Raw genomic sequence first — 22,022 nt, 5'->3', positions numbered from 1 at the left:
ACATGTGTGTGGTGCTTTGTGCTCAAAAACTGTCCATGTGGTTGTTGATGTACGGACCCTGCGTGGTCTAAGACTCCAGAGTATATTGAAAAGTGTATGAGACACTTGATTTTATGTTGTAATTTGTCTGGTTTAGTAGGTCGATCGGCAAGTCAGAGTGTGAGTCAAAGTGAGTGAAATAATTTTTCGACTGAGATCTGGTGAGTCCTATGTGCACCAGGACAGACCCACTGATCAGTTGAGAGTAAAATTTGCGGGTCGAATTTTGCTTGCGAGTCAGGGAAACTGAGAAAGAAGGAGTAGCTGTAAGTGCAGGAAGAGCCATGAGTGAAAATGCATAAAGTTTCTAAAGCGATTGTGTTACCTTTCCTGTAGTAAACCAGCAGATTTGGGTTTTTGGTTTATGATTAATGCTCACAATTTTTGCATTAGTTTTGAGTGAATCGAAGTTTGGGAGGACAAGCCGCAAGACTTTGTCGGCTGCAGTATGTATGAGGGTGACGTCATTGGAGCCGGGCTGGGATAGGTCGGTTAGTGAGAAGGGTCGCGCACGGATTGGCAGCCGTCAATGAGAGGCAATTGGTTGAGAAAGTGGGTGAATTCTGGGATTAAAAATCACATCCTGGTTTGATTTTGAATAACAAAAAGTCAAAAATATGACATTTTTCCAAGCTTTAAAGAGTGCTTTAAGGGAAGATACGGATATTACAACGAGTATAGGCGAGGCTACACCGCCAGAAGGTACACCAGCTTACATTGTAATGAAATAGAGGGGTGTTGCTCCATGTCTTTGGCTAAAGCAATGGTGCAAAGTGACAGAGAAAGATGGGAACTTAGCATTTCCTACAAATGGGACATTCAATTTGAGGGTTTTGGAGCATTTAAGGATGGTGCTATATGAGTTGAAGCCCCTTCCGAGACCAGCACAGTTTGAGGCATTAGCGATTTGGGAGCTAGTAGCCAGACAGCAACAGCAACAGAAATTCAAGAGGAGAATGAGAAAGGCAGAAAAGACTTTGGCAGAGGCTAAGTGGGACAGTGATCAGAGATATTGGAGGATGGAAACTTTGCACGAAATTAAGTTGTTTCCGGCAATTACACAGGACAATGAGAAGGAAGGGAGGAAAGCTACTAGAAAGACTAACAGAAGTCCGGCCAAAGGTAGGGAGGCTAGAAATGCTTCAACAATGGAGGAAAAATCAGATGATGATGAGTTCATTACACAATTATTGAGAAATCGCCCAACACCATATACAGTATATGCGACTGGTCTGAGTACCAGTGTGGATCCAACAGCCCTGGCACAGGTTAATGGGATAGTGAGTCCAACACAGGTTAATGCTTGTCAGACACAGAATATGATACAGAGTGGTCTTAATGCACCTACCACTCCTGTAGGACAGAGACAGGTGCAACCGCCAAAGGTTCAGAGAATTTACCCTGATGTGCCTATCATGGAAACGACTTCTAACTTAATGGTGCCTATAGAACAGGTTTACGCAAGACTGATGTTGGTTCAGACAGGACCAACTCCACTTTCACTGACCCAAGTACAGCAACAAGTAATGCAGAGATTCACTCCAGTAACGTAACAGGGGCACAGTCAGATATGTCTTCAATGATGAATCAGAACAGGGGAGTTACCCTCCCACAGAGCGTAAGTTCCAGACCAACCCCAGATGATATATCGCTACCTATTACTGTTGGTCCAGCCGTACCCTTATTTGCAAAGAAGAAACATACTGTGGGTGAATAGGGTGCCATGTCCCAGAGTATAATGAGAAGAGAGCATAATGAAAGTGGTTGAGGAGTCTCTCCTGTGGGTCAGACTTTTGACGGATCAAGATCACTGTTGGACCTTAGTCCATTAGGAGTGCTTCCAGACACTCTGGTATGGTCAAACATTAGCCAGAGTTTGCAAGTGTTGACACAGTAGACCCCGAATACAGTTGCACAGCAGGTAACACCAGTCCAGGCCAGCAACATTTTGTTGCAAGGTTTGACAGCTCAGCAGTTGACAGAATGGTTAGACAAGCTGAAAAATCCACAGAGTACTCCTAAGGGAGAGGAGTGTTTGAATTATGCTAGGCTAAGCATGGAAGCCGGTGAGCTCATTGAGGGAACTATGGGTGTGAATAGGTTAGAATCCTACTCAGAAGCAGAGTTCAGATATTTGTGCCTGAAGATTATGAGGAAAGTAAGCAATGTGAAGGGAATTTTGTTCATGTCCCTTGGAGCAGAAGTGACATTCTAGCATTTACAAATGATTATCCCACATTGAGAGAGAAGCCAGTAGAGTGGTATCAGCAGACAGACAGGTTTGTGAAACTTTCAAAGTGCCTATGAGAGGACTTGAACACATTACTAGAGATAGTGGTTCCAGCTAATCTGTAGATAGAGTGTAAGAGGAGTGTAGATTGGCCAACAAGCGAACCAGAGGGAGACAAGAATACAGGTGCACTGGTAATGAAATATTACTATAAGGTGACTGAATTTTTTAAAACGAGAATATCGCCCCAGAAAATTGATTGGCAGAGGATTGACAGGACAGCTCAGGAAGCAATAGAGTAGATACATGCGTATTAAAAGAGATTGTCACAGGCGTTCAAGCATTACGGTGGTACGGAGACAATTGAGGCGAAAGACATGATTAATTTTGTGTTCAGATTTGCTGAAGGATTGAGACCTGAAATTAGTTTGATTTGCTGGCAAGCAAAGCTGATTGATGTGGTGTTGCAGTATGCCAAGTACTGTAGTGATAAGACTGAATTGAAGCAGGGAATGCTGAAAGAGAAGGTGATGGTGATGCAGATTAAAGCTGCTCAGACAGGCATGCAAGGGAATTTTCCACAACAGTTACCACAGCAGCAGCAGGGAAACATTGAGTTTCAAGCCCAGATGAGAGGTAGAGGTAGCGGAGGTAAGGTGAATTGTGGCCCAGATTTGGGTACTGTAGGGGTTCAGAATGATGAACAAGGAATAAATACATTATTGCAATGCCACGTTTGCGGAACTGTCAGACATTGGAAACGGGAGTGTCCGATCATGATGCAGAAAGGCGTTGTTCAGCAAAGTAATGACATCAATTATTTCCAGAACATAAGGGGACCAAGAGTGAGAGGTCCTACTCCAAATTTCCAAAATAATGTGGCTTAAGTGCTGAATTTTCAACCCATCCAGCAGGTGCAAATGCCACGTGTACAAATGACACAGTTGCAGCTAATGCAGCAGCAGGTCCCCATGGTAACTAGACAGCAAATTCAAATACCTCAAGCCCCAATGGAGTGGCAACAGATGATGCTTTCTGAATAGGACACAAGTCAGAGTCTTAACCAAAGTAATAACACAGTGCACCAATTCCCGTTACACAGTGAAAATGAAATAAACGATGATTGGATGAGCGACAGTTCAGATGAGGAGCCATGTGTGCTTGCGACCTCCTTAGAGGTAGATCAGAGGGGTCCCTATGTGAAGGGAAAAGTTATGGGTCACAGGGTTTCATTCTTGGTTGACACAGGAGGTACACGCTCTACAGTGAGGAGTGCAGAAGTTCCAAACTTGATCCTTTCAGGTAAAACAGTTCAGATTGTAGGAGTAGCAAATAAGTACTTGACCAACCCGATTACAGATCAGTTCAGGGTAAAATTTGCTACTTTCAGGGATTCCACAAATTCATTGTCAGCGATTCAAGTCTGGTATCCCTACTGGGAAGAGACTTGCTGTGTAAGACCAAGTGCTAATTAATTTGTTCAAATGGTGGAATTGAGATTCAGATGAATAGCGATGATGAAGATGGCCAAGCCCAAGATATAGAGGGTGAATCTAAAAATGAGGAGTACCCTCTGATTGCATTTTTCCTGATGTTCACAGTGAAGGAGCTTTATCCTGATTTGCGGGGAATGGTTAAAAAGAAAGTGTGGGATTTGACAGGAAAAGAAGCAGATTTGATAAAGGGAGTTGAGCCAGTTAAGTTACTGTAAATCCGAACGCAGTTTTTCCTCAACTTCCGAAGTACCACAGGTCGCAAAATGTCCTTATGAAGGTCGTTCAAATAATTTCAGACTTTGTAAAGCAAGGGGTTTTGAAGGAAGTATTCAGAAGCCCATGTAATTCACCGATAATGGGTTTGCTAAAACCCTGTGGATAAGTTCGAATTGTCCAGGATTTGAGAAAAATAAGTGTGATTGTGGTCAAGTGTTGTCCCGTGGTGCCAAATCCAGCTGTGATAATGTTCCCTGTGATGCTGAGTGGTTCACTGTCAAGTTTTGTCACAAGCCTTCTTTTCTGTGCCTCTCCACGAGGACAGCCAATTTCTCTTTTGTTTAAAATTTAGGGATCAAGTTTATTGTTGTTGCAGAATTACTCAAGGGTTTTCAGAGTCACCTTCCATCTTCAATCAGATCTTGAAAATGAATTTGCAGTCATTGGAATTACCTTTCCAATCGACCTTGGTACAGTACATTGATGACTTGCTGATTGCGTCCAAGACAAGGGACTATTCCAAGTATGACATAATTGCCCTGTTGAACCATTTAGGAAAGAATGGTCATAAAGTATCTCCGCTTAAATTGCCATACTGTCAAAAAGTAGTGAAATACCTGGGTCACCAGATTGAGAAAGGATTAAGAAAGATATCCAGAGAAAGAGAAAGGATTACAACCAGATTGCAGATAAATCCCCCGACCACAAAGAGAGTTGGCAGAATGTTTTTAGGGATGGTAGGCTACTGTCGCCAGTGGATTCAAACATTTTCAGTCATTTTGAGACCATTGCAGAAGCTGACTCATAAAGAAGTCACTAATCCCATAGTGTTAGACCAGTCTGTAAAGAAAGCATACACTGAATTGAGAGAGAGTTTGTGCAAGGCTCCAGCTTTGGGGTATACCTGATTACACAAACCCTTTCAAACTGTTTTGTCATGAGCGTGATGTATGTTTTTTGTCTGTCTTGTTGCAGGTCCATGGAGGTGTAAACCGCCCAGTAACATATTTTTCAGCTACTTTGGACCCTGTTGCAGCATGCTTACCGGGTTGTTTGAGTGCAGTTGAAGCAGTTGGCCAAAGCCTGACTATAATGGTCCCTCACTCTATTGAGATTCTACTTACAAGGACGAAAACCCAATATTTAACTGGTGTGAGATTAACCAGATATGAAACGAGTATTCCAGGGTCACCAAATGTGTCATTAAAAAGATGTACAGTGCTGAACCTGGCAACCTGGAAAATGTTGAAATTGAAAAAGTGGAAGACATTGTAGAATGATTGTCTTGATGTAACTGACTTGTGCACAAAACCGAGACCTGTCATTAGAGATACCTGATTGGAAGAGAATGACCAAATTATTTTTGTTGATGGTTCTTGTCTGAGAGACAATACAGTGATACAGAGAGCATGATATGCCGTGTCCACAATTACAATTACTGGTATTCTGGAAGCTTCTTGGCTTCGAGGAGTGTATTCTGCCCAAGTAGCGGAACTGGTAGCCCTTACTAGAGAGTGCCATGTTTCTGCTCAGTTGAAAGTTCTGATCTATATGGATAGCCAGTATGGATTTAGAATAGTCCATGATTTTGGCCAGTGGTGGTCACAGAGAGGTTTCATGACCTCTTCTGGTTCACCAGTGAAAAATGGTGAAAGGATTAAATAACTGTTATATGCTATCCAAATACCGGAAAAGATTGCCGTGGTGAAATGCAGGGCACATCTGAAGTCGTAGGACTTTGTGTAATTGAGAAATGGATATTTAGAACAAGTCGCAAGGTTTTGCGCATTGAACTGTATATCATTCAAAGATAAGTGGGAACTGTTACCTGAAGAAGAAGGAATCTTTTCTAAGTTTTCCATTGAAAGTAATTGACACCTTGGAGGAATTGAAAATGTTGCAGAGTAATGTTGACAGGGAGGAGAAACGTTTGTGGATTAAAATGAGTCGTGTGCAAAGACAAGATAAATTGTGGGTTTCAGGAGAGGGTCAATTGGTCTTGCTGAATAATCCGTTGTCTCAAACGGCTAGGTATTATCATGGTCTGGCACATGTTGGGAGGGCTGCCATGATTCGTTTGTTCAAGCATGATTGGTTCAACCCAAGGTTTAGACAGGTTGCTGAAGCTGTTTGCCATTGTTTTGTCCTTTGCCAGCAAATGAACGCAAGGAAAGGGACAGTGGTTAATTTGAGCCACATTGGAAGAGCAGGAGGTCCATTCAGCAGAATGCAGATGGATTTTATTTAGGTGCCTGTGTGCTGAGGTTTGAGATATGTGTTGGTTATTGTTCGCATCTTTAGTGGATTGAAGCTTACCCTACACAGAGAAATGACAGTCTCATAGTAGCAAAACTACTGCTTAAGAAACTGATACCATGTTTTGGGTTTCTGTAATCTTTAGAATCAGATAGGGGAAGTCACTTCAACAATGAAGTAATTAAATTACTGTGTGTAGCATTGAACATTGAGCAGAAGTTGCATTGTAGTTACCGCCCTTAAGCATCAGGACTAGTGGAGCAAATGAATGGTACCTTGAAGTCAAGAGTTGCAAAGATGTGTGCATCCACAAATCTGAAATGGCCCGAAGCACTGTCTTTAGTTCTGATGACAATGAGAAACACACCGACAGGGAAACAGGATTGTCGCCACATTAGATACTTATGGGCCAAGCCATGAGGTTGCCAGCGGTGCCTGCAAATGCACTTGACAACATTACAGATGATATGGTGTTGGACTACTGCAAAGGTCTGGCTGATGTTGTTCGCTCTTTCTTTCAGCAGGTGGAAGCCACCACACTGCCACCGGTCCATGACCCGGGGCACAACCTGAGAGCTGGTGACTGGGTTGTGGTCCGGAAGCACTTTAGGAAAACCTGTTTGGAGCCTTGTTACAAAGGACCTTTCCAGGTAGTTCTGACAACTACCACAGCTGTGAAGTGTGCTGGAGTTCTGAGCTGGATCCACTCCAGCCACACAAAGAAAGTGGTATGTCCTCTGGACAATGAAAATGAGTTGTTATGCGTACCAAGAATGATAGGACCAATCTCAGGGCTTGAAGCATTAAAAAGGGGAACTGAGACCGGATCTGAGCCCAGTGAGGACGGTTCAGTCACTCCTGTGAGAGACGAAGGAGAAGACCTCCAGGAGGATAATGGAGAGCCTATATCAATAGAGGCAGCAGGAAAGCCTAATCAGAGAAGGCCTGTCCCAGAAGCAGATGTTTTGAGAGACAAACAGAGCTCTGAGGGGGGAGGAGTTGAGGCGGAGGAAGAGAAGGAGAGAAGATCTAAGTGAAAGAGAATTGAATGGCGATCGAAAGTCGAATAGAAAGAGAATAGCCAGTCGAAGATACGCAGGTCCTGAATGGCCGTATGCAACTACAAGTAAATGGCAACAAGAATTTTTGTCTTTTTGTTTGATCGAGACATTCCAGGTCAGTATTTTGGCACATGAAGGAAGTTGTTGAACTGAACTGTTGAAACAATCTAAGAGAAAACATTTTGAGAAAGAGACTGTTGAAAGTAACTGGAAAAGACTTTGATAACCTGATTTTTCACAAGTTGCTCACCGGTTTTGACAAGGGATCCTGAAAGTAAAATTGAGAGCTGTAAATAACTGCTGAAAGAAGAATTTCTTTGTTTTTATTTTTTGCTGCAGTTTTCCTAAATTTTTCTTCTCCTTTCTCATTCTTTACAGATCATGAGTAACATTAATCAGCATGGTAGGAATACTAGGCGAGGTAAATGTATGAGTATTGGTTTGGCGATCATGTGTGGGATATTGTTTGTGGTATTGATTGTGGGTATGTCTGTTCTTGCCAACCATACATCTGCTTTTGAGGTGACTACTCCACTAACAGCAATAGAGAGGTTCAGGTTAGATGAGAAATATTTGCATGAGGGTACTAATGTGCAAGGAGAACTTTCTACAAATGTCTTCTATCGCTTCTTGAGTCAGTATGTTGAGACGATGGATGCGAGGAATTATGGCCCTCATTATGAACATGGCAGTAAAGGCCGCACTGCCGGTAACTACTGCCAACAGGCTGGCAGTCTGGACTGCCAAATAATGAAGCACATGAAAAACAGGCAGCCTGAAAACCACTAACCGCCAGCACAGGAATTCTGACATCGACGGAAGAGGCCGCCCACAGGCTGACAGAAAGGCCTCATCCGCGCAACAAAAAATGAAGCAGAAGACCACCATCAGTTCCAGTGCACGAACCACTGCCACGCAAAGCCTGGTGGAAATGAACAAAATAAAAGGAGACACTCACCGGAGACACACACAACACGCTGAAGCAGACATGGAGAGAGAGTTGGAAATCATGCCAATCTTGGTCTTTGCCATATACCTACACGACCATGACCGCAGACGAAGAGGCAGGGGATGGTGGGAGTGGGGACTTAACACTGGGAGGGGGGAGCTTGGGATTATGTTTGGGAGGTGGAGGGGGTTTGGGTTTAGCATTGGAGGGTGGGGAAGTGGGCTTGGACCAGGGGGTGGCAGATGGACCAGGGCCAGCACCGGACTTCTTGCTCACTGGGGAAGGAGCAACGGAATGGGAAGGGTGGAAAGTGGCGGGCTTGGACGTGGAAGGAGTGGACAGGGCAAGGAGGTGGGCAAGTTTAGGGACGAGAAGGGGTAGGCCAGTGGGTTCAAACAGGTCAACACGGGACAGGAAAAGTTTTTTAGGGGCAGTTGGGTTGGACATGGAGGAAGGAGTGGGAGTGGGGGTAGAGGGAGTGCTTGTAATGGGTGTAGGTGTGCATGAGGTGATGCAGGTGCCTGTACAATATGCTGAGGTGTGGTGGATGTGTGTTTGGTGGGTGCCTGGGAAGGTTTGAGTGTCTTGGGAGGAGGGGGGTGGACACAGTGAGACAAGACAGGCTGCCAGTGTAAATGGATGTTGTCAGGGTTTCTGCAAGTCTGGTGAGTGTGCCGCAAGTGTCACTCAAAGTCGCTGTGGTGAGTGCAGGTGTGGTGTCTGGGGTGTATGACTGGATGTCTGATGTTGTGGTGACTACAAGAATGGGGCCAGCAACTATGACTGAGGGAGCAGTGCTTGTGAGTGTGCCTGTAGAAGTGACAGACATCGAGGAGGGAAAGGTGAACACAGTGGGGGAAGTGGATGTTGTCGTGTGCGCCTTTGTATGTTGGCTGTGTGTATGCCTGTAGTGGGAAGTTGGTGCTTGTGTTTCTCAGTATGTTTTTTGTGTGTTGAGGTGTGTACATGGCTGTCTGAACGTGTGCTTGGGATTGGTGAAGGGAGTGGGGTGCTGGAAGGGGTAGAGGTGCTGGGAGGGGGGACGTAAAGACCAGGGACACTGGCTGCCATCAAAGAGGAGGCCAAAGCCTGAAAGGATCTCTGTAGTCCAGACATGGCACCGTAAATGCCTTCCAGGTATGCATTTCACTGCTGCATCTGGGATGCTAGCCCCTGGATGGCGTTCACAGTGGTTGTCTGCCCTACAGAGATGGTCCTCAGGAGGTCAATAGCCTCTTCAGTGATGGCAGCAGGGCTGACTGGAGCAAGGGATGAAGTGCCTGGGGCGGAGATGCCCACCCTTCTGGGTGAGCAGGCACGGGAAACTGGGTGGGGGGCAATTGGGAGGGCGGTGATGGAATGGGGGTGGCGGAAATGAAAAAGAATGGGGGGGCCCACTAGGGTCCGCTACCACCAGGGAGCTGTCATTGGAGGAAGTATCAGAGTCACTACGGCCAGTGGTAGTAGCCTCCCCCAATGTTCTCCCTTCGACCCTCTAACCCACTGGTCCCCTTGGCGTCGGTCGGCTCTGCCTCCTTGGAACCGTGGGCCGCTGCATCCCCTCTCCTTGCTGCCACTGCTCCCTCACCAGATGATGCTGATGTACACAGATAACACAAGGGTAAAGGGGTGGGTAAACAAAACAGGGGAGATATATGTTAACACCTGAATGGATCTACATATTTGGTCCACTCATACTCCCACCCAGCTAATACACCAACACGCAGCACCTACAGCTATAGTCATGCCCATGCCCCCGACTAGTGGCCACAACCCTAGTATACAACCATCTCCTACATGACAGAAGGACCTGAGGAACTGCAGACCTGTCCCTAATCATCTCAGTGCCGATGGGGGCCGTATTGCTGTAAGACACCTGTCAGACTCCGTGCTACTAGACAGCATACATACTACAGCACCCTCAGACATCCATCAAGGAGGCATGAAATGGTCTTGGTACTCACCCCCTTGTGTCTGCTGTGCAGCCTTCTAGTGCCCGTCCAAGTCTGGCTATGCTACCTCCAGAATGCGGCGCATTAGGGGGATCAGGGCCCGATGGACACCCTTTCCTCGTTGGGAGGACTTCCCTAGCTGGGCCTCTCAGGTCTTCCTTGCCCAGCACCACAGGTTCTCCCACCGCTTCCTGCAGTGGGTGCTCCACCGGTTGTAGACCCCCAGGATCCACACCTCCCTGGCGATAGCCTGCCAGGGTCCCCTCTTCTGATGGGCGCTGACCTGTAGGGGACACACAGAAAAGTAACACAGAGGTCAGACAATGCCCATTTGAAACTGCTGGCTATACATCCCCGTATGGGACGGACAATTAACAACATAATTTCACCACCTCACTCATGGTACTTGCCAAACATTCAGCACCTGTGCAGTTACAAATCGTGCACACATGCATACAGGCATCCACCACCATCACACACATCCATACACGTCATCCGCCTACTCACCTGCACCTCTGGTCGCCCATATAACTTGGCTTATAGGGGTAGGGCCCCATCCACCAGCTTCTCCAGCTCCTCTGTGGTAAAGGCCGAGGCCCTTTGCCCGTGACTCTTGCCATTTGAGTAACCAGAGTCAGGTCACAGCAGCACACTCAGTGGAGTACTTGCATGCACGGAATCCCGGAGTCAAGTGAACCTGGGGTGACAAAATGAAATGGTGTACACTCCGCTGCGGTGTGCACTGTCACCGCCGGCGGCGATCATGATAGGCCCATATTCCCCATGACAACCATGTTAACCAATGAATGGGTGCACGGCGGTGAACACCGCCTTATGCCATAACAACTGCCAGCGGAATGAGGTCTCTTCCACTGCTTAATATCTGGATGGCAGGGGACTGCCATTTCCTGGTCATGTGCCCTCAGTCACATGCCCACATGACTATTTTCTGCCCACAACAGTCCAGATGTATCAGTTCCAACATTTCACTCCAGTTGTACATCCTACATTGCTTGTGTGTAACCTACATGTTGTGCAGCAGTGTTTTATACACAACAGGTTGTGCAAATGTATGTGTGTCTCTCATATGTGTTCTCCACTCCTCGTAGGTACAGACCCATGTGGTGAGGGAGGTCCCCATCTGTATACAGACCTCTTGTTGATTTAGAGACCATGGTGGAGCTTCACATCATTATCAACTACAGACTCACTTGTGCTACTATCCATGAGCTTTGTGCATTACTGGATCCTGTACTGAGACCGGCAAATCGGAATCAGCATGCCAGCCCTACTGAAGTGCAAGTGCTCTCTGTACTCTTATCCTGTCTATATTTCTGGATGCATTTGTACTACACCTGCAGACATATGTGAAGTTTCCCCAAAGGCCTGAATTCCCTGCCATCAAGTCAGAATTGTATACCTTTGCAAACAATCCCCATAGATGGCACCCATATAGCTCTCATTCCCCCCAAGAGTAAATGAACAGGTGTACAGAAACAGGAAGAACTTCCACTCAATAAACATACAATTGGTGTGTACTGTAGACCAGTACATTTTACATGTGTGTTGGAAAATGGGTTATTGGTAAGGGCAGGTAGGTACCTACACCTAGCAACAAGCCACTAACCTCCACCTAGGTACAGTTAGGTCTCAGTAAATTAATCCCAGCTCAACCCTTGGTAGCTTGGCAACGAGCGTCAAGGCTTAACTTAGGAGACAAAGGCGGTCATTCTGACCCTGGCGGTCAAAGACCGCCAGGGCGGAGGACCGCGGGAGCACCGCCGACAGGCCGGCGGTGCTCCAATGGGGATTCCGACCGCAGCGGTAAAGCCGCGGTCGGACCGGCACCACTGGCGGGCTCCCGTCAGTGTACCGCCGCCCCATTGAATCCTCCAAGGCGGCGCAGCTTGCTGCGCCGCCGAGGGGATTCCGACCCCCCCTACCGCCATCCAGATCCCGGCGGTCCGACCGCCGGGATCCGGATGGCGGTAGGGGGGGTCGCGGGGCCCCTGGGGGCCCCTGCAGTGCCCATGCCACTGGCATGGGCATTGCAGGGGCCCCCGTAAGAGGGCCCCTAAATGTATTTTAATGTCTGCTGCGCAGACAGTGAAATACGCGACGGGTGCAACTGCACCCGTCGCACAGCTTCCACTCCGCCGGCTCGATTCCGAGCCGGCTTCATCGTGGAAGCCTCTTTCCCGCTGGGCTGGCGGGCGGTCTGAAGGCGACCGCCCGCCAGCCCAGCGGGAAAGTCAGAATTACCGGCGCGGTCTTTCGACCGCGGAACGGTAACCTGACGGCGGGACTTTGGCGGGCGGCCTCCGACGCCCGCCAAGGTCAGAATGAGGGCCAAAGTGTAAAGCATTCAAATATCACAAAACAGTAATCAAATAAAACACAGGAAACAGTTTAAAAATCCAAAACCAATTTATAAAAATAGTTTATATTTTTATCTTTAAAATGACACAAAAACGATTAAAATCGGTTCAGGGGAACCGGAGATATGAATTTTTAAAGAATTACTATTTTTCTAGCGCTTAGAAACAAAAAGCGCCAATCGGGTCATCTGGTTGCACCAGGACCGGGGCAAAGTCAAAGTTTCAGGCCGACCGCGATGGAGCCCTGCTCGGCTACAAGTCGCGGGAGGCCTCGGTTAAAAAGTTACCTTCTGACTTAGTCTTTATTTTGAAGTTTTTCTTCACCGGGACGAACCTGCCAGTTGAATCCGACATGCTGGAGCCCTTGTCCGGATACGCGATGTGGGTTTCCTCGGTGGTGATTTTTACCTTCGGACTTAGTCGTTTTTTCGAGATGAAAATCCTTCGACCGGGGTAAACCTGGATCTTGATCCGACGTCCGTGGAGCCCTTCTCGGATACGATGGCTGGGAGGTCCCGGTCAACTTTTTACCTTCGGACTTAGTCTCTTTTTTGGATGTTTCTCTTTACCGGGACGAACCACGAAGTCAGGCCGGGTCGCGGTTGAGGTAAACCGACTAGAATTTCCGCGGCGGGTCGGTCCCTCTCTGGAGCTTTTTTCCAAAAATTCTCAAATCTTTTCCAAACTTCTGGGGCTTCACCCAGATGTTCTTTTAAGGTTCTTTTGGGGTCCACAGCTCACCCCAAGGGTCCAGAAGTTCTGTGATGGTCCTTGGGGGGTGCGGACTTCAACTCCCAGAATGCACCTGGCGCAAACTCCTTTTTGGCCACTGGGCAGTGGTCAACTGGTCTCTTTTTTCAGGAGTTGGTGCAGGGGACTCTGGTTTAGCAATTTTTCACCTGTAGCAAACAGGGAGTCCCTCCTTGAACCAGTTGAAGCCAGGCAAAGTCCTTCTTGTGGTGAAGCCCAAGTGTGCAGCTGGTGCAGTCCTTCTGAGTGCAGGGTCCAGGTGCAGGCCAGGGGTCCAGCAGGGCAGTCCTTCTTCTCCTTAAGTTCTTTCTTCTTGAAATTTGGTGGGGATCTGAGGTGTGGGGGCAGGTCTGCCAGTTTTATCCTTGCTCCTGGGTGAAAAGCAGGGGGGTCCTGGTCCTCCAATCAGGTACAGGGTCGTCCCCCTGTGATGACCACTTCCTGGGAAGTGTGGCAAAAATCCATTCCAAAAGGCAACAGTCTCTAAAAATCCAACATGGCTGAAACTGATTTTTGGAGGTTACATCTGGCTGAGCCCACCCACTGGTGTGGCTAAAAATCATAAACACACCCCTCTCCTGCCCTCTCCTAATCTAATCAAGGGGGCACCTAATTGTCTGGAGTTGCAGGATGTGGGGGTGTTGCTGGGTGCTGCAAATGTCCTTCTCTGCCTTTGAAGACCAGTTTGGCAGCCCTCCCCCTTCCTGCCTCACCATCTGCTGAGGGGAGATTCTCTCCCCCAAGCACATTCCTTTGTGTGAAGCCAGGCCACTTCACACCTCATCAAGGCAGCCTGGCAGAAGCTGCTGCAGGCTGGCCAATCAGAGCACAGCAGCAAAAACAATGCAGAGCTGAAATTGGCAACTTTTTAGGTAAAGTCTAAACTTTTTACCTGAACAAGTTATATTAAATCCAACAACTGGAAGTTGTGGGATTTATTACAACAATTAATTTGATACCAAATTCTTGGTATGTAACATTTAAGGAGACTTTAAAATTTAAAATAAAGTCTGACCATTCTAGCCTATGAAGGCCATTTACTTCAATGAGGGAAAAACGAATTTGGCTGTTTTTACCTCACCAAGGCTTATAAATCTATTTTTATAAAGTCCCTGCTTATAGTTACATGGCACCCAGCCCTAGGGGCACATAGGGCACACCTTAGGGGTGACTTATATGTAAAAATAAGGTAGTTTAAGACTTTGGAAGTACCTTTAATTCCAAAGTCGAATTTGCATATAACTTTAATTTAAAAGCAGCCAGCAAGGCAGGCTTGCTTTTAAAAGGACACTGGGCACCTCAGCAGTGCACCTAGGTGTGCACCACCTATGCTGTGGTCCCTAAACCTACATGCCCTACCATATACTAGGGACTTATAGGTAGGTTAACTTAGCCAATTATAATTAGCCTAATTTGCATATCCATTTTACACAGAGCACAGGCCCTGGGACTGGTTAGCAGTACCCAGGGCACCATCAAAGTCAGGAAAACACCAGCAAAAAGAGGAAAATGGGGGCAAAAAGTTATGGGGCCTCTGCAATCAGCCCTGTTTTCTCACACAACCCCCCCCAGCCCACACGCCCAGGAGACTCAGCCCAACCCTGGGAGAGTCTTCCTGGCTTGTTAGGCGAGGAAGACAGTGAAGAAAACTGGCTGTCCCTTTGCAGGGCCTACTCTGCCTTATATCCTCCTATCAGGGTCACTCCCTATGGGTAGTGAAGCCATCCCAACAGTAAAAGGAACCAACTCAAACTGAAACTTTCCTCTAGGGGGGTCTTCCTCCTTTCTCTCTGCCAACTTGGGTAGTGAGGTGCCCACCTCCTCTACTCCAAACTTTGCTAGGGCAACACCTAGCTTAACCAAAGAGGTCACCCAACACTTGAGCAACCCCACCATGACCAATAGGGTCAGGGGGCCTACTTTGCTATTGACTTTGGGGTCTGCCTCTCAGGCCAAGTACAGTGCTGCCAGGAAGGCTAGCACCCAGCAGAGGCTACTGACAGCTGTCAGTACCCAGAACCACACCCTAAGCTCTCCACTGACAGGTGGCTGAGCTGCTTTAGGGGCAACTTTGGGGTCCTGGCACCCCTCTTGCTGTCTAGAGTGGGGGGCTACCACCTCCTGTGGCAGACACCCTCCTTGCACTCTCTCTTCTGTCAGTGCAGGGGCAACACCCTGCATCTGGACAGCTGCCTGACTACTCAGGACTTCCTTGGGGTCAGGTGAGGCCTCACCAGTGCCAACTCTGGGCTCCCCCCTTACTGGGGCAGAAGGCCCTTGGCTCCCTGGAACTCTCTTTAAGAGTGGCCTACCCTTCCTTTTCTTCTTTCCTTTTCTTGGGGACCCCTGTCTCCTAACTGTAGGGACTGACTCCCCAGGACTTTGGGTTGGGGGGGCGCCCTGGGCGACCACCCCATCTGTGACCAGACTCACCTCTGGGAGGTCATTGCCCAGGATACAATCTAGGGGAAGGTCAGCACTGACTACCACCCTAATCCAGTCAAGGATACCCTCCTTCTCTAGGGGCACTATGGCTACAGGTTTGGAGGTGACCTCCCCTGTGGCTATCCTGACTTTCTTTGTCTTTCCTGGGACATACATGTCTGGGGTCACTAACCTGTCACTCACTATAGTGTGACTGGCACAGGTGTCTCTCAGGCCAGTGGTAGGGATCCCATTCACTTGAATGTGGTGGAAGTGCCTACTCCCACCCTCAGGGATCACCAGCTTACCATCTGGTCCTGTCTCCCAGCTCAATGCTAGGAGGACTTCATCATCTGAGGAATCCTCCTCTATGGCTACACTGGACAGCCCAGTGCAAACCACCTTCTTTGGACAGGCAGCATCTCCTCTGAAGTGACCTGTCTGCTGACAGTCAAAGCAAGCCCTACTGTCCAAGAGCTTTTTTAACCCTGGGTCTAACTGTCTCTGCTGGTCAGAGTGGGATTTACTCTCCTCCTTCTTAGGGTTCTGGGGTACAGAGGGAGTCTCTGTGGTGGGCTTACCACCTCCCTCCTTAGGTTTTTGGGGACCTGTCCTCCCCTTCTTGGAGTCTCCCCCCTGGGACTTGACAACCACCCTGGTTCTCAACCACTCGTCAGCTGCCTCCCCTAGCTCTCTAGGGTTGGTCTGCTTAGAGTCCACTAGATGCTGGCGTAACCATTCTTGGGTACAATTGGTCAAGATGTGCTCTCTCATGATCAGATTGTATAACCCCTCATAAGTATCTACTTTGTTACCAATAATCCAGCCCTCTAGTGCCTTTAGTGAAATGTCCACAAAGTCAACCCAAGACTGGGTACTGACCTTCTGGGTGTCCCTGAACTTCATTCTATATTGCTCTGGGGTCAGACCAAACTTCTTGGCTAAGCACCTCTTCATACTAGGGTATGAATCTGTCTCCTCCCCCCTTAAGGTCAGAAGCCTATCCCTCCCTGAGTTGGGGACCAACTCCCACAAAAGGGAACCCCAGTATTGAGGCCTAACCCTTCTCATTTGGAGTGCCCTCTCAAAGGCCCCCAGCCACTTATCTATGTCATCCCCCTCTACATAAGCAGGAACTACCCCCTTGGGTAATCTGGGGCAAACTCCCCCACCCATGGACACCTCAGCTTCTTTATCGCTGCTTCCATCTCTTTTCTCTTTGTATGCCCACTTTTTCTTTTCTAGGGCCAGCTTCTCTGCTTCCAAAGCTATGTATGCTAGCTGGGCCTCCAGCTCTCTTTCTCTGATGGATGGGTTCTCTCCTCCTGAAAGGACCCCCTTCCCACCACTAGCTTTGGATCTGCCCCTAGTGACTGTATTTACTGAGGACCGTTCTTCCTCATCCTCACTTGGGCTCAGATGCCTTCCCTCCCCTGAGTGGTTAGAGCTTGCATCCTCCCTTCTTTCTCCCTCCTCTGGAGCTTCTTCTGACTCTACCTCTTGGGCCTCAGCCCATGCTGTCAGGGATGTGATCAGGATTTGCTTCCTGAGATCAGTGGTTGCAGGCAACCCTCTTTCAATACACAACCCCCTAAGCTGGACTACTGTCAGTGTGGGTAGGCTAGCCAGATCAAGCTCCATGGTTCTCTAGTTTTGTGTCAACAAAAACTTTTTGCAAAAATTGGAAACAAGAATTTAGAAAAATTACAAAAATTCAATAATTGAAATTAATCCAAATAAAAAATTAAAAACAATTTTTGCACTAGGACAATTTAAAGGATTTTTAATTTGTTTTACCCAAAACTGTAACGTGATATTGAACACAAGTACAGGATCCCGTCGCTGCTTCCAAAAATGTTGGAAAATGGGTTATTGGTAAGGGCAGGTAGGTACCTACACCTAGCAACAAGCCACTAACCTCCACCTAGGTACAGTTAGGTCTCAGTAAATTAATCCCAGCTCAACCCTTGGTAGCTTGGCAACGAGCGTCAAGGCTTAACTTAGGAGACAAAGTGTAAAGCATTCAAATATCACAAAACGGTAATAAAATAAAACACAGGAAACAGTTTAAAAATCCAAAACCAATTTATAAAAATAGTTTATATTTTTATCTTTAAAATTACACAAAAACGATTAAAATCGGTTCAGGGGAACCGGAGATATGAATTTTTAAAGAATTACTATTTTTCTAGCGCTTAGAAACAAAAAGCACCAATCGGGTCATCTGGTTGCACCAGGACCGGGGCAAAGTCAAAGTTTCAGGCCGACCGCGATGGAGCCCTGCTCGGCTACAAGTCGCGGGAGGCCTCGGTTAAAAAGTTACCTTCTGACTTAATCTTTATTTTGAAGTTTTTCTTCACCGGGACGAACCTGCCAGTTGAATCCGACCTCCTGGAGCCCTTGTCCGGATACGCGATGTGGGTTTCCTCTGTGGTGATTTTTACCTTCGGACTTAGTTGTTTTTTCGAGATGAAAATCCTTCGACCGGGGTAAACCTGGATCTTGATCCGACGTCCGTGGAGCCCTTCTCGGATACGATGGCTGGGAGGTCCCGGTCAACTTCTTACTTTCGGACTTAGTCTCTTTTTTGGATGTTTTTCTTTACCGGGACAAACCACGAAGTCAGGCCGGGTCGCGGTTGAGGCAAGCCGGCTAGAATTTCCGCGGCGGGTCGGTCCCTCTCTGGAGCTTTTTTCCAAAAATTCTCAAATCTTTTCCAAACTTCTGGGGCTTCACCCAGATGTTCTTTTAAGGTTCTTATGGGGTCCACAGCTCACCCCAAGGGTCCAGAAGTTCTGTGATGGTCCTTGGGGGGTGGGGACTTCAACTCCCAGAATGCACCTGGCGCAAACTCCTTTTTGGCCACTGGGCAGTGGTCAACTGGTCTCTTTTTTCAGGAGTTGGTGCAGGGGACTCTGGTTTAGCAATTTTTCACCTGTAGCAAACAGGGAGTCCCTCCTTGAACCAGTTGAAGCCAGGCAAAGTCCTTCTTGTGGTGAAGCCCAAGTGTGCAGCTGGTGCAGTCCTTCTGAGTGCAGGGTCCAGGTGCAGGCGAGGGGTCCAGCAGGGCAGTCCTTCTTCTCCTTAAGTTCTTTCTTCTTGAAATTTGGTGGGGATCTGAGGTGTGGGGGCAGGTCTGCCAGTTTTATCCTTGCTCCTGGGTGAAAAGCAGGGGGGTCCTGGTCCTCCAATCAGGTACAGGGTCGTCCCCCTGTGATGACCACTTCCTGGGAAGTGTGGCAAAAATCCATTCCAAAAGGCAACAGTCTCTAAAAATCCAACATGGCTGAATCTGATTTTTGGAGGTTACATCTGGCTGAGCCCACTCACTGGTGTGGCTAAAAATCATAAACACACCCCTCTCCTGCCCTCTCCTAATCTAATCAAGGGGGCACCTAATTGTCTGGGGTTGCAGGATGTGGGGGTGTTGCTGGGTGCTGCAAATGTCCTTCTCTGCCTTTGAAGACCAGTTTGGCAGCCCTCCCCCTTCCTGCCTCACCATCTGCTGAGGGGAGATTCTCTCCCCAAAGCACATTCCTTTGTGTGAAGCCAGGCCACTTCACACCTCATCAAGGCAGCCTGGCAGAAGCTGCTGCAGGCTGGCCAATCAGAGCACAGCAGCAAAAACAATGCAGAGCTGAAATTGGCAACTTTTTAGGTAAAGTCTAAACTTTTTACCTGAACAAGTTATATTAAATCCAACAACTGGAAGTTGTGGGATTTATTACAACAATTAATTTGATACCAAATTCTTGGTATGTAACATTTAAGGAGACTTTAAAATTTAAAATAAAGTCTGCCCATTCTAGCCTATGAAGGCCATTTACTTCAATGAGGGAAAAACGAATTTGGCTGTTTTTACCTCACCAGGGCTTATAAATCTATTTTTATAAAGTCCCTGCTTATAGTTACATGGCACCCAGCCCTAGGGGCACATAGGGCACACCTTAGGGGTGACTTATATGTAAAAATAAGGTAGTTTAAGACTTTGGAAGTACCTTTAATTCCAAAGTCGAATTTGCATATAACTTTAATTTAAAAGCAGCCAGCAAGGCAGGCTTGCTTTTAAAATGACACTGGGCACCTCAGCAGTGCACCTAGGTGTGCACCACCTATGCTGTGGTCCCTAAACCTACATGCCCTACCACATACTAGGGACTTATAGGTAGGTTAACTTAGCCAATTATAATTAGCCTAATTTGCATATCCATTTTACACAGAGCACAGGCCCTGGGACTGGTTAGCAGTACCCAGGGCACCATCAAAGTCAGGAAAACACCAGCAAAAAGAGGAAAATGGGGGCAAAAAGTTATGGGGCCTCTGCAATCAGCCCTGTTTTCTCACACAACCCCCCCCCAAGCCCACACGCCCAGGAGACTCAGCCCAACCCTGGGAGAGTCTTCCTGGCTTGTTAGGCGAGGAAGACAGTGAAGAAAACTGGCTGTCCCTTTGCAGGGCCTACTCTGCCTTATATCCTCCTATCAGGGTCACTCCCTATGGGTAGTGAAGCCATCCCAACAGTAAAAGGAACCAACTCAAACTGAAACTTTCCTCTAGGGGGGTCTTCCTCCTTTCTCTCTGCCAACTTGGGTAGTGAGGTGCCCACCTCCTCTACTCCAAACTTTGCTAGGGCAACACCTAGCTTACCCAAAGAGGTCACCCAACACTTGAGCAACCCCACCATGACCAATAGGGTCAGGGGGCCTACTTTGCTATTGACTTTGGGGTCTGCCTCCCAGGCCAAGTACAGTGCTGCCAGGAAGGCTAGCACCCAGCAGAGGCTACTGACAGCTGTCAGTACCCAGAACCACACCCTAAGCTCTCCACTGACAGGTGGCTGAGCTACTTTAGGGGCAACTTTGGGGTCCTGGCACCCCTCTTGCTGTCTAGAGTGGGGGGCTACCACCTCCTGTGGCAGACACCCTCCTTCCACTCTCTCTTCTGTCAGTGCAGGGGCAACACCCTGCATCTGGACAGCTGCCTGACTACTCAGGACTTCCTTGGGGTCAGGTGAGGCCTCACCAGTGCCAACTCTGGGCTCCCCCCTTACTGGGGCAGAAGGCCCTTGGCTCCCTGGAACTCTCTTTAAGAGTGGCCTACCCTTCCTTTTCTTCTTTCCTTTTCTTGGGGACCCCTGTCTCCTAACTGTAGGGACTGACTCCCCAGGACTTTGGGTTGGGGGGCGCCCTGGGCGACCACCCCATCTGTGACCAGACTCACCTCTGGGAGGTCATTGCCCAGGATACAATCTAGGGGAAGGTCAGCACTGACTACCACCCTAATCCAGTCAAGGATACCCTCCCTCTCTAGGGGCACTATGGCTACAGGTTTGGAGGTGACCTCCCCTGTGGCTATCCTGACTTTCTTTGTCTTTCCTGGGACATACATGTCTGGGGTCACTAACCTGTCACTCACTATAGTGTGACTGGCACAGGTGTCTCTCAGGCCAGTGGTAGGGATCCCATTCACTTGAATGTGGTGGAAGTGCCTACTCCCACCCTCAGGGATCACCAGCTTACCATCTGGTCCTGTCTCCCAGCTCAATGCTAGGAGGACTTCATCATCTGAGGAATCCTCCTCTATGGCTGCACTGGACAGCCCAGTGCAAACCACCTTCTTTGGACAGGCTGCATCTCCTCTGAAGTGACCTGTCTGCTGACAGTCAAAGCAAGCCCTACTGTCCAAGAGCTTTTTTAACCCTGGGTCTAACTGTCTCTGCTGGTCAGAGTGGGATTTACTCTCCTCCTTCTTAGGGTTCTGGGGTACAGAGGGAGTCTCTGTGGTGGGCTTACCACCTCCCTCCTTAGGTTTTTGGGGACCTGTCCTCCCCTTCTTGGAGTCTCCCCCCTGGGACTTGACAACCACCCTGGTTCTCAACCACTCATCAGCTGCCTCCCCTAGCTCTCTAGGGTTGGTCTGCTTAGAGTCCACTAGATGCTGGCGTAACCTTTCTTGGGTACAATTGGTCAAGATGTGCTCTCTCATGATCAGATTGTATAACCCCTCATAAGTATCTACTTTGTTACCAATAATCCAGCCCTCTAGTGCCTTTAGTGAAATGTCCACAAAGTCAACCCAAGACTGGGTACTGACCTTCTGGGTGTCCCTGAACTTCATTCTATATTGTTCTGGGGTCAGACCAAACTTCTTGGCTAAGCACCTCTTCATACTAGGGTATGAATCTGCCTCCTCCCCCCTTAAGGTCAGAAGCCTATCCCTCCCTGAGTTGGGGACCAACTCCCACAAAAGGGAACCCCAGTATTGAGGCCTA

The sequence above is a fragment of the Pleurodeles waltl genome, chromosome 8 (genome assembly GCF_031143425.1).
Source record: "Pleurodeles waltl isolate 20211129_DDA chromosome 8, aPleWal1.hap1.20221129, whole genome shotgun sequence".
Lineage (NCBI taxonomy): Eukaryota > Metazoa > Chordata > Amphibia > Caudata > Salamandridae > Pleurodeles > Pleurodeles waltl.
Note: the sequence above shows the minus strand (reverse complement) of the source record.